The 11,074-nt window shown below is 38.7% G+C and overlaps 1 long non-coding RNA gene across 1 annotated transcript in view; it reads right to left on the bottom strand.

Annotated features, from left to right (window-relative positions):
- The window catches only part of LOC113960219, a 15,046-nt gene extending 7,320 nt beyond the window's left edge, over positions 1-7,726 (bottom strand). The window contains exons 1-2 of the long non-coding RNA XR_003531998.1: positions 7,643-7,726; positions 4,235-4,329 (exon numbers count right to left, since the gene is read on the bottom strand). This is a non-coding gene — a long non-coding RNA (uncharacterized LOC113960219). The remainder of the gene's footprint in view (positions 1-4,234; positions 4,330-7,642) is intronic.
- Between the last annotated feature and the right edge of the window lie 3,348 nt (positions 7,727-11,074).

The raw sequence follows: 11,074 nt of genomic DNA on the forward strand, positions 1-11,074 counted from the left end.
CCTCCCCTCCCCTCCCCTTCCCTCCCTCTCCTCTCTTCTCCTTTCCTTCCCAAACCTTCCCAAACCTTCCCAAACCTTCTCTTCTCCCCGTAATGATATGGGGACAAATTTGCTCCTAACCCCCACTCTTGGTGTAAGCAATAAAGGAGCTCACTTCCTGTACTTTCTATGAACTTTCTGATAAATAAATGAAGCCATATTTGATAGGAAGTCATAAACACTTCTTATATTGCTCTTTGGAAAAGCTGGTAAATCAGCATACAAAAGAGACCCAATGATTTCTCATTTTATGCTTCCAAAAATAACCTTTCATCCAATATTTCAGAAATTGGACTTTATAGTGTGGAATGGTGACCTTTATTGAAAGCAGTGAGTCTGTGACCTTTGTTACTACACATCAAGTATTCACAGAGGGACATCTGGATTTTGTACCTGTTTTCTTCTTCTAAACTCTTTAATATCTTAATGACAATATTACATACTTCTGTGCTATTTTGAAAGACCTCCCCTAACTTCTGCCATTCTTTCTTAGAAATTCATTCTTGTCTTTATCTTCCTGCCATTGCTCTTGCTCTTTTAGGTTTGCTATATCTTGATTTCTTGGTTCTTTCCAAACACCACTGGTTTGACAATCACGTTCTCTTAAGCTCCTGCCATCCAAAACAGCCTTCTTGTATCTCTCCTTCAGTGCTTCACCACTTATTCCAAACCTCAACTGAAAGCACAGTTTCTTTTTTTGGCTACATTAATATCAACTCCCTCAGACATTGACTATTAATTCAGTCCTTTAATGTCTTCACCTTATAACCCTACTCGTTGTTAACCACCATCTTGTAACCTAAATGAAGAAGACTCTTTTGTATAACTTAAATGCTATTTGGACATGTGTCATTTGGGTTAATTTCTTTTTCCATATGAATTTTTTAAAAATATACAATATATACATTTATTAGAATTTGTTCTAAAAGGGAATAAAACCTGGCAAGGTCTGGGCTGTTAGGTACGCTCAATAGCCTTTTTTGGGGGGAGGGAAGGAGATTTATCTGGCTCCTCACTTTTTGCTCTGTCAGCAAGTCTGAAGATTTCAGAAAGAGCTGTACCATATCCTATACAGGAGAAAAGGCAACAGTATTTCTGATTTTATGGAGGTGACAGAAGATTTTGTTTTGGTTAACAAAAAGCAGGGCCTTCTGGTGCCGTAGTGAAATTATCCAGCTATAGTACATGGGTGGTGGTGGTAAGAGGAATGATATGATACTTAGCATGTGTCTAGACTTGTTTCCTTAATATCTTAACACTAAATGCCATTGTACAAAACCTCCTTGTTTAGGAATTGTTCATGTATTTTATTTAAATATGGGTGAGAGATTTATAAAAAAAAATAAAGTGAAGAAACAGAAAATATTGCAGAAAACAGTGAAAACCCATTCACAGTATGAATTTCTGAAAGTTGTGTACAGCGATAATGGTAATCTCCTTAGGCAAAGAACTCATCAGCATCACATGATGTTGCTTCCTATGCTGGCACCAGGAAAAAGAACTTTTGTAAATAGAAATAGGTTTTGATTCCAAAGTTCAGTTTAAAAAATGTAACTGGGGCAACTGGGAACCTAAATTGGTCTGGGAATTGATAGTGTTTCTTGGAAATGTATGTACCTTCCAAATTTTTGTACCATTGTTATTGAAATGAAGCTGAATTCCAACAGAAGTTTTAGGGAACTTCAGCAACTTAACAGATGTATCCAAAGACATTTTAAGGTCATCAATCTAAAAGGTGGCAGAAAAACACTCAAAGATTAAATGAACTTGCTATGAATGCCGGAAATTTCACAGCCTCTGTATTCATTGCTTTGCAACATCGACAAAACTTCAGCACTTCTGCACCAGAGTCTTGGGACTAAAAAATCATCTTTGAAAGAGAGGAACATGTGTGACGGGATGAGAGACAGAAGTTGCTATGCATGGAGTATCACTCCTGCTGAGCCCAAAGTGGTGAACAAATTTTGGAGGCGAGTTTAAAGGAAAATAAGACATCTGATCTGTATCTTCTGGAAGATCTTTCCTACTGACTTTAACAATAGGGTCCTTTGCAAAGCTGATGATATCCAGCCTTATTAAATTGTCCTTTCCTCATGTGGTTTGGAGCAGGTCCAGGTGACACTATGGTGTAACTGTGGCTTTATTAATATAATAAATAAACCATATGACCCAGTTGGTTGGGGTTCCAGCAACCAAATCTGTTTATTGGAAGTGAACATCACGTTTTATATGCACTTCAAACAACACGTGATTCGCTTAGCCAACTGCCATGGGACTTGCCACTACCCATGTGTATTAGAGTATATTTTGGGGACTACATCTCCCAGGATGGATCATCCAGCATCCCTAAAACACATGTAACCATCTCAGACCTGATGTCTCAGCACGTGAACTGGAGAATGTCCATAGTCAGTCATTTGTGTTGAAATAGCATGGATTGTTAACAGTGTGAACCAGAAAAAAAAAAAAAAGAATACTTTTGTAAAAAATAAAGATATAGAAATTTTTCTTGGGAATTATTCAGATATTGGCATTTTTGATCGGTGAATGCGCTTCTATGGTCATTTTCACACATTCTTGATATGGTTGTACTCTTGAGTGTGAATCAAACACAAATTGGTGGCTCATGTGAAACACCCTTGGAGCTGCTGAAAACCATCAACTGAGATCCGGCTTTGAGCATTATCCTGTTTTGAGAAGTTACATTCTAATGCCAAGGATCTCACAGTGGCACATAGGATGTGGTCCTGGGCTGAGGGAAGCCATAAAGCCCTTCAGTGAAGTCGACTGAAGGAGTCTTCCTGATCAGTTCCCCTCCCCCAACAGTGGTCATAAACCTTGTCAATCTGGACAGGTCAGACACTTGACTCTATGAGGAGCCATCTCTGCATCCTCAAACTAAATGTCCACTTTTAGGGATAGAAGAATGTAGCTTTTGGGACCTGTCCTCTGTATGTTTTCCAGAACAGGTTACAACACAATGTTTTGCAGAGTGACAGTATGGACATCTGTGTTACATTTCAAAATACCCCAGAGCACTACATCCCTCAGACCAGAGCTGGGTGCCTGTTCTGTGGGGGTCCCTGTTGGCTGATAATGTCCCAGTGTGCTGAGAATACAGAGTGCATTGAGACCAAAGTATTTGATCTTCTGAAGAAAGAGCAAACCTCCCATCCACCCCTTCCTGCATGAATTATCCGGGAGATAAAAATACTGCTGTTACAAGGTGAGTGGGACCCCTTTTCTTTTCTCTGCAGTGCAGAGGATTACTCTACACAGGTACAAGTCAGATTTCAAGTCTTTGCCACCACAATCTGGAGGGAGGTTAAGATGGAGGTTTTCTTCAGATTCAGTGTCATGCAGCATGTGCCTATGTATGGCGGGGATTTGTTCCAGTGCTAGCAAGCAAGATTTCTATCTTGACAGAACCCGAACAAAACCTCATACTTTTTCATACTAATGTTTCTCAAAGAAAATGATCTGCAGGCGTTTACCCAGAATATCATTAACACAGAAAGGCAAACTGAATTTATTTTGCCCAAATGTTATGCTAGTGTTTACAGGAATTCTGATCTTTAAATTTCTTGGTAAACATAATATATTTTGTGTCTGTTATAGTAACCCTGTCTGGGATTTTAAATAATAACAGAAGACTATAAACCCTAACATTTCCTTTTTCAACTCATTAGATGCATTTATAGATTTAGAATATTCTTCATAATCCATTTTTACTACTATATGCAAAAACTACAAGCCTTAGAAATTAACTAGAAACACAGAGCTTAACAGTGTTTTTTTAATGGCCTGCTTTGTACTAACGTTGTTGCTTTTCTTTATGGGGTAATGCTGGGGAAATTATGAATTTTGTTGACAATGTTATTAATTATGTACTTTCCAAATAAAGCTTTACATTTTATTACTAATGGGGGAAAAAACCTGAGACATATTTGACTCACGTAGCTTGACTAGCACCATCAGATTTACGTCAAGTTTAGGGTAGGTTGAGTCTCTCCTCACTGAGGAGAAAGCTTGAAACTTTTGGCACTTAATTAGGAGAAACTCACAAACATCTAAATGCTGCTCTTAAGTAGGATTAGGCAATGAGTACAGAGTTCAGTGGTTGTGCTGGGCAGAAATGGACTCTTGGAGGCTTCTTCTGACTGAGAGAATTTTGCAAGATCTCTCAGTCGCATACCTAGACAGCTGGAAGCCCTTCCTGATGCCCATCCGGAGACACTACTGAAATATGGACATCCTATGAAGTATTTCCATCCTGGTGCTTTTTATGCCCTGATACAGAAATATGAGCTGGAAGTAGAGTCTGGACTGGTTCACAATCCTGGTGGTCTGGGAGAGGGTGGGAAGAGCTGAAGAGAGCACTGATGCACAGTGTGCGCTTGGCCTCTTGGACTCTGTCATGTAAAATCTTACATAATCCACTGCAAACTAATGGAGAATTCTGACCCCAAGGCTACAAAAAGGTGGCAGGTCCAAAAACGTGCCTTTCTAAGAGGTGGAAACCTATACCTAACTTCCAGCCTGAATTTCTTAATGTCTGTCTAATATCTCTTTGTTCTTATGCCAAATCATTGTCTTTAAGCTTAAAAATCACTTTCCTTTTTCTGGTGCTTATCCTCCAGCTGTATTTACAAAGAGTGACTGTATCCCCTCTCAGGCTTGGATCTACTTGGCTAAATAAGCCACTGTCTTTTAATTTCCTCTTGTAAAATAAACTCTCTGTTTCTTGGATCATCCCAACATCCATTTCTGCATTTGTTCTGGTACAAGTTCCCTTTCTGTCAATGTGGGTGACCCAAACAGCCAACAATATTTGAGGTTTCACAAGGTGTTATATTGGTGACTTTCATATTCCCAGGAACACTTTGCTGGATTTGTTCTGATCACTCTGCCTTTTTGATAAGTGCATCCTGTAATGCATAGGCAGCCTGTGACTCACTGGTACACACAGTTTTGTCGCTGTTAAAGAAGTAGCTGAAGAGTTTGAGTCAAGAAGTTGACAGTAGCCCTCAAGATTTAAACTCCAGTTATATGACCCCAACTTTCAAAAAGGTACGGCTAAACGGCTAGTTACATAGCATGAACCAAAGCAGTGAAAGAGTAGATGTCTTGTTTATGATAGGAAAATCAGTTCCACAGTGTCCTATTAGATCTGGCAGCATTTGCATGTGCAGAGATGTAGCTTTTTTCTCTAACCACGGTGTTAGACAAAACCTGAGATTATGGTACTAATTAAGCAATAAAGCAATGTCAAATCTGTGTGGGATGTAGGTAGTTTGAAAAGGATTAAGTGCTTTATAAATAAAGTACATCTGGAAAGTAAAGCTTCTGGTACCTCGGTGAACTCCCTCCCACCCATTGAATTCCTTCTTGGCTGTGCTTGCCTGCCTCAACCAGGCTTGCCTCCCATTGCTTTGCACTTTCTCAGCACCATAGTCCAAATTTCAAGGATACCCGTTTCATGCAGTTTCTCAGGACATTTCATATTGTTTAAGATTTTTCTTTTCTAAAGGTGTCTCTTTGTGTATGTTTAAATAGAGGACATTTCAGGTCAGCCAGTGAGTTACTTAACTACTTCAATCTGTGTTGCAATGGTAATACTGCTGATAGAAAATTGTTTGTTATTGTTGAAAATTTCAATATCTTTCATGTGATCATGGATTTAAAAGCAAAATGTTGATATTCAGCTAAACAAAACATGATCAATATTTTCTCAAGGTGTTATAACTGTTATAGAACTGACTCACAAATATCCACAGTATAAACAAATCTGGAATGCCTCTTTTTTTAATTTACAGGTCCTTTTGGACTTGTACCTTCTTTATAATCTCCTTGAAATCCAAATTCATGCTTAATACCACGTGCACCATAGAAGAATCTTTGTTGGAATTTACTTCCCATCCAATATCACAACACATACGTTACGCAACACATAAAAAATGTGTAATAATTCATTTTCCCTTCACTGTGGCCCCATGCTTTCTTTGCTTTTTGTTCCCCTTTCAGAATGTAACTTAATATACCAAATACTAGAAAAATAGTTGCAGCTTGATAAAGAAAGGCAGCATAAATGAAACCTCCAATATCCAGTCAATTATAGATGTGCTAAAATACTTGTATATAGAAAGGAGCATTAATGTCTGCCATTATGGCAATGACTTAGGAAGGAGGGAGGGGTGTGAGTATATGTGTTTGTGTTTGTATATGTATTTTTCTCGGTGTGCAAGTATGTATATAAATGTGGTTTGAATGGAAGACCCTGCCATGTCCCTGCTGGCTTCTAATTTAGCCACGGTTGTCACAGACAAGATGAAGTTTCTGCTGCAAAAAAAATTATTCAGGTCTTATTACTAGCAGTAATAATACTTGCTACTTTAAAAAATTCCTAAAATCTGGTCTGGAAAGAGTAAAAATAAATAAAATATCATATAATAAGGTTGCTAGCTCCCATGCCAGGAGGAAATTGCTTGGCAAAGAATATCTGAAATCCTTTAAAAGCTATTCTGTGTACCAGTTTCAGAGTGATGCTGGCCTGACTTCCAGCTGACTAATGGCAGCTCCATGGAGAGTAACATTAGTGCCCATTCCTTAGTTATTACCAATAATATATCACTTGGAAAATAAACAGAAAGATAAATGACAGGACAGATGTCTAATGAGGCAGAGGTTAAGGAGTGTTAAACTGTGCTGGACATCATCCGACATGCCGGTGTTAAATTATGCTGAATGCCCTGGGCTTCCTCCCCATAAAAGGTCAATGCTCTGGGTATGTTCCTGGATGATTTATGAAATCAAAGAATGGCCCACATGCCTATCTCTCTGGGAGGTGAGAAGCTTGCAACATTGTCAACCGCAGCCCCATAATAAACCAAATTTAAACATCACTCAAATCAATCCATCTTCGTCTCTTGCTCCATTGCAAGCCCTCTTCTGTCTTGTTCTCACCAGCCAGCCATGACATGTCATATTGTTCTTCATATATGTCTCTGTAGCTGTTTTAGAAGCCTTCAGTGCTCTTCGCTAAGATTAGAAACTCCCTAAAAATGGCTGGTTCTTTTGAACCAGGTCAAATTTGCTCAGTCTCTCTGCTGTCTCCATGTTAGTTGTAGGAATAGATGGTGTTTGCCCATCCTCAGAATCATTTGTCCAATATTTGTAGATTAAGTAAAAATACAATATTTATAAAGAAAATATTTTAATTCCAGATTCAATATTTAATTACATCAGCACAAGCTAGCTTTATCCTTCATACTTGAAGAGTTAGATTCACTATATCTAACATCTTTCTGAAGGGAGTCATACATTGTGCCCCCACAGAAATCTGTTTGTATTGTCTGCAGTGCCGTGTCTATCAGTGAGCAATGAGGTATTTGCTAGTTGTAGCTGATGTGAGTCAAAGGGGTTTCTGTAGTTCTTCCAGCTGGTGCCCACTCTTTCAACTTTTTTCTTTTTTTTACCTCAATATCTACTTTCTGCCCAATAGAAAAATGATAGATAGTTACTGTGTATCTTTAGAATCTTTGAGGTTGCATAGCTTCATGATTTTCTTCCCATTCCTGTTTCTGAAGATACACACAAGACTTACCAAGGTGTCCCAGTTACTAGAGGAAGCATGTGGAGGAAGAGAAGCAGATCCCTGTAAAACCATTCTGGCTTTGCTTCTCCACCTACAGAGTAGGCACATAGAAGGTCAGCACTTCCTTCTGCATCCTGACACAGCCAAGGTGAAGGGAAAGATCCTGGTGAAGGAGCAGGGTACCAGGAGCCAGTTTTCATTACCTTTTAAATAAATTTATTTGAGAAGTTGGAGGTCTCATGGTACATTCATTTGAAAGCTTTGTTAACTTGAGCTGTTTCACATATGTTGAGCACAATTATCACGGCTGAGAGTGAGGCACTTTCCTCCTTAAAGAAATGCTAGATGCTACCTGTAAGCAAATTCTGCAGGTGACCCCAGCCGTTGTTCAGCAGAAAAGCAGCAAAAAGGTATGTGTTCTGCCTGTTGCCTGGCTTTTCCACTGGACTTTTAGTATAATTTGCCACTGAAATCAGTGTGAATTTTGTACAGGAAGTGTCACAATGGTGGCTCAATGCTCTGTGTGTGTTTTCTGCTGTCCAGCGGGACTATCTCATAAACAGGGTGCGGGCTCCTGACAGCCACTGGAAGTGCTTGCCAGAACAGAGTGGGAACTTTCCAGATGGACAAAGTGATTTATTAGTGAAATAACTCAGAAGGGTGTGACTTAACAACTGTTATAATTGAAAAATGGAACCAAAGACACAGAACTTATTAGAACTGCTTGGACAGAAGTTCTGATAGAGCTTTTTTGCCAATAATGTTGTGTTTTTCCTGGCTTTCTATCTTGTTGGCCACAGGATCACAAAACATCCCTGGGAAGGTAGAGGAGGATGAGGAATGTTTTAGATGTGATCAGATCTAAGAAATGGAAAGTGTTAGAGAACTAGAGGTGTGGTGGAGAAGACACAAGAAGGACTCAGAAAAATATCAGAAGACAATTTTCTTCTAAGTCAGTATCTATAGGTAATTCTCTGAAAACTGTGCAGCAAAACTGGAACAAATACCTTTTAATCCAATTAATTATGTGATTTAATTAAAAGTCCTCAGAAGCTAGTATGAGCTGAACAGGGATACCAAGTTCACAAAAAAAATATGAAGAAATGAAATCAATAAAGGCTTTCTGTAGCTTAACAAAGAGGCTAACTTTCATATTTGTCAGTCAACTGAAGCTTAACCTGACTGCTGAAATCCTCAGAAGACATTCACACTAGATATAAAAGCAATTTGATCCTTTCTTCAAAGCAGTAGTTGCATTTAGCTCTATGCAAATAGGTAGGCTTGGGCTGATGAAGGAAAGGTAATTACCCAGGACTAAGCACATTATTCTCCTGGTTGCCTGATTTTAGGAACAGACATTACCCAGGCAAGCTAATTGAAGACCTACAAGCCCTAAGGAGTCAGCAACCCCGCACTTTGCTTTTCCCGCTGTCCCACTTTTGGCCATTTTTCTCACTGATTGTAAAGAAGGTTGTGCTGCCCAGCAAGCTTTTCAAGGTTAAGGTAAGTAAAATCACCTCAATTCACTGAGTTCCAGAAGTATTTGGACGACACTCTCAGGCACATGGTATGATTCTTAGGGTGTCCTGTGAAGGGCCAGGAGTTGGACTCGATGATACTGATGGGTCCCTTCCAACTAAGCATATTCTATGATTCTATGATTCTATGAAGTAGGATTTATATTCTAATGGCCACCAAGAGGAAATCTTGCTAGTGTTAGAGGTCAAATACTTATGTCAAGAACACTTTATTCAGTAGCAATAAAAAATTCATCCATGCACCAATAAAAAAGCCCTCCGGGCCTTCATACAAGTGTGGGTATTATATGTGTTCCTCTATATGAGAACAATAAGTATTTTCCTGTGTTTTGTTCCACATGGGCTTTACAATTCCGTAACCTTTCTGTGTTTTCAATGAAAAAAAGATTAGATGGGGCCACTAGAGCAATAGCAATTCTAGTTGCAATCTCTGAACTTTAAATCTTTTCCAAGAAAGTGATTTAGAGGCAGTCAACAGATTTGAGTGTCATCCAGTTTTGGGATACAGGTCATAAACACTGACACATCATAATGGTATGGCGAGCTATTATAATGGCGCCCGGTAGCATGGCTGTAGCTAAAGAGCTGTCAGCAATTTAGAGCTGTGTGAAGAAATCTTGAACATGAAGTACAATGGGTGAATTTTGGCTTTATGCCTGTGTCATCAAACAGCAAAAAAGCACTTTTAAAGAGTTCAGTTTCTCTGGACGTATTTTTTCTCTCCTTTGTTTGTTGCCAAAAGGGGAGCTATTATTCTAGAGAAAAATACTTTCCTCTCTCTCTCTTTTGAGAAGCAAAGCCAGTGTCATACTATAGCACTGCAGCTGAAGACAGGAGGGTAGAAAAGGGTCAAAAAGTAAAGTGTGTTGTCTGCTTGGAATGGAAAAACTTTAGCAATGTAACCAATAGTACTCTGAGCATGTGTAAATACAAAAAATGGATGTCCTGTGTTAAGAAGTTGAGAAAGAAAACCTACTAATACAACTTGCTCTAAACTCCCACTTGTTTGCTTTCTCATGTGAAAAACAATTACTCAGAAAAAACATAGGCGAGTATAAGATTTGTGTTTTGTTTGGAAAATCCTCATTTTAGGCTATTTCCATGAGATATTCAGGTGTGCGCTGCAGTGACTGTCCTAGATTGAAGAACTATCGATTTAATTCAAAAGTATTCCAGTGTTTCTGTAGAGCAGTTGAGGCCAAGTCTACAGATACTTTTTTTACTAATGGTTCAAATTAGCTAAAGGAAAAGAGGGTGTTTACCTGTAGTGGTCTTTCTGTTTAAGAAGGACAAATTATATTCCACCACTCTCAGCAGCCCTTTCAGTTGTTGCATGAGATAATTTGGAGAAGGAGTGCAAATGATGTCGTTGCGGTGATGCCTGACAGGTTACTGTACGTTCCTTAATCAAGGCAAATAAATTGCTATGACTTTGTGAGGTGCCTCCCTTCTCATTAAAAGCAGTAAGTTAGTGGGATCACTGAGTTTTCCCCCTTTCCATTTACATCTTGAAATCTGATCATCTTCTTCTCATAGAAGTAGACGGAAAAAAATCCTATTGACTGTAACACTAGGGGTTTTTTCTACAGAGAAAAGCACTGCCTTGCTTAATTCTTAACTAGGTTTTGTACCCAAAACTATAAATCTTTCAGTCTCAGTTTCCTGACACACTCAAGTGGAAACTGAAAAGTATCCTTATTTTAACTTTTATTACATATCAAATTCTGCAAAGGTATCTCTGCCAACAAAAATGACTACAGGTTGGGAAAAAAGACTGTGAAATGGCTGAAAGCTGGTGATATTCACTTAATGAACAGTACAGTTGTGCTCTGAAATGCATTTCTAATGGCAGAATTCAAATCACATACTTGTAAGGATATTCAAAAAAGAAAAGGAAGGAAGG

Source organism: Corapipo altera, unplaced genomic scaffold (assembly GCF_003945725.1).
Source record: "Corapipo altera isolate COAL_440 unplaced genomic scaffold, ASM394572v1 2b, whole genome shotgun sequence".
Classification (NCBI taxonomy): Eukaryota; Metazoa; Chordata; class Aves; order Passeriformes; family Pipridae; genus Corapipo; species Corapipo altera.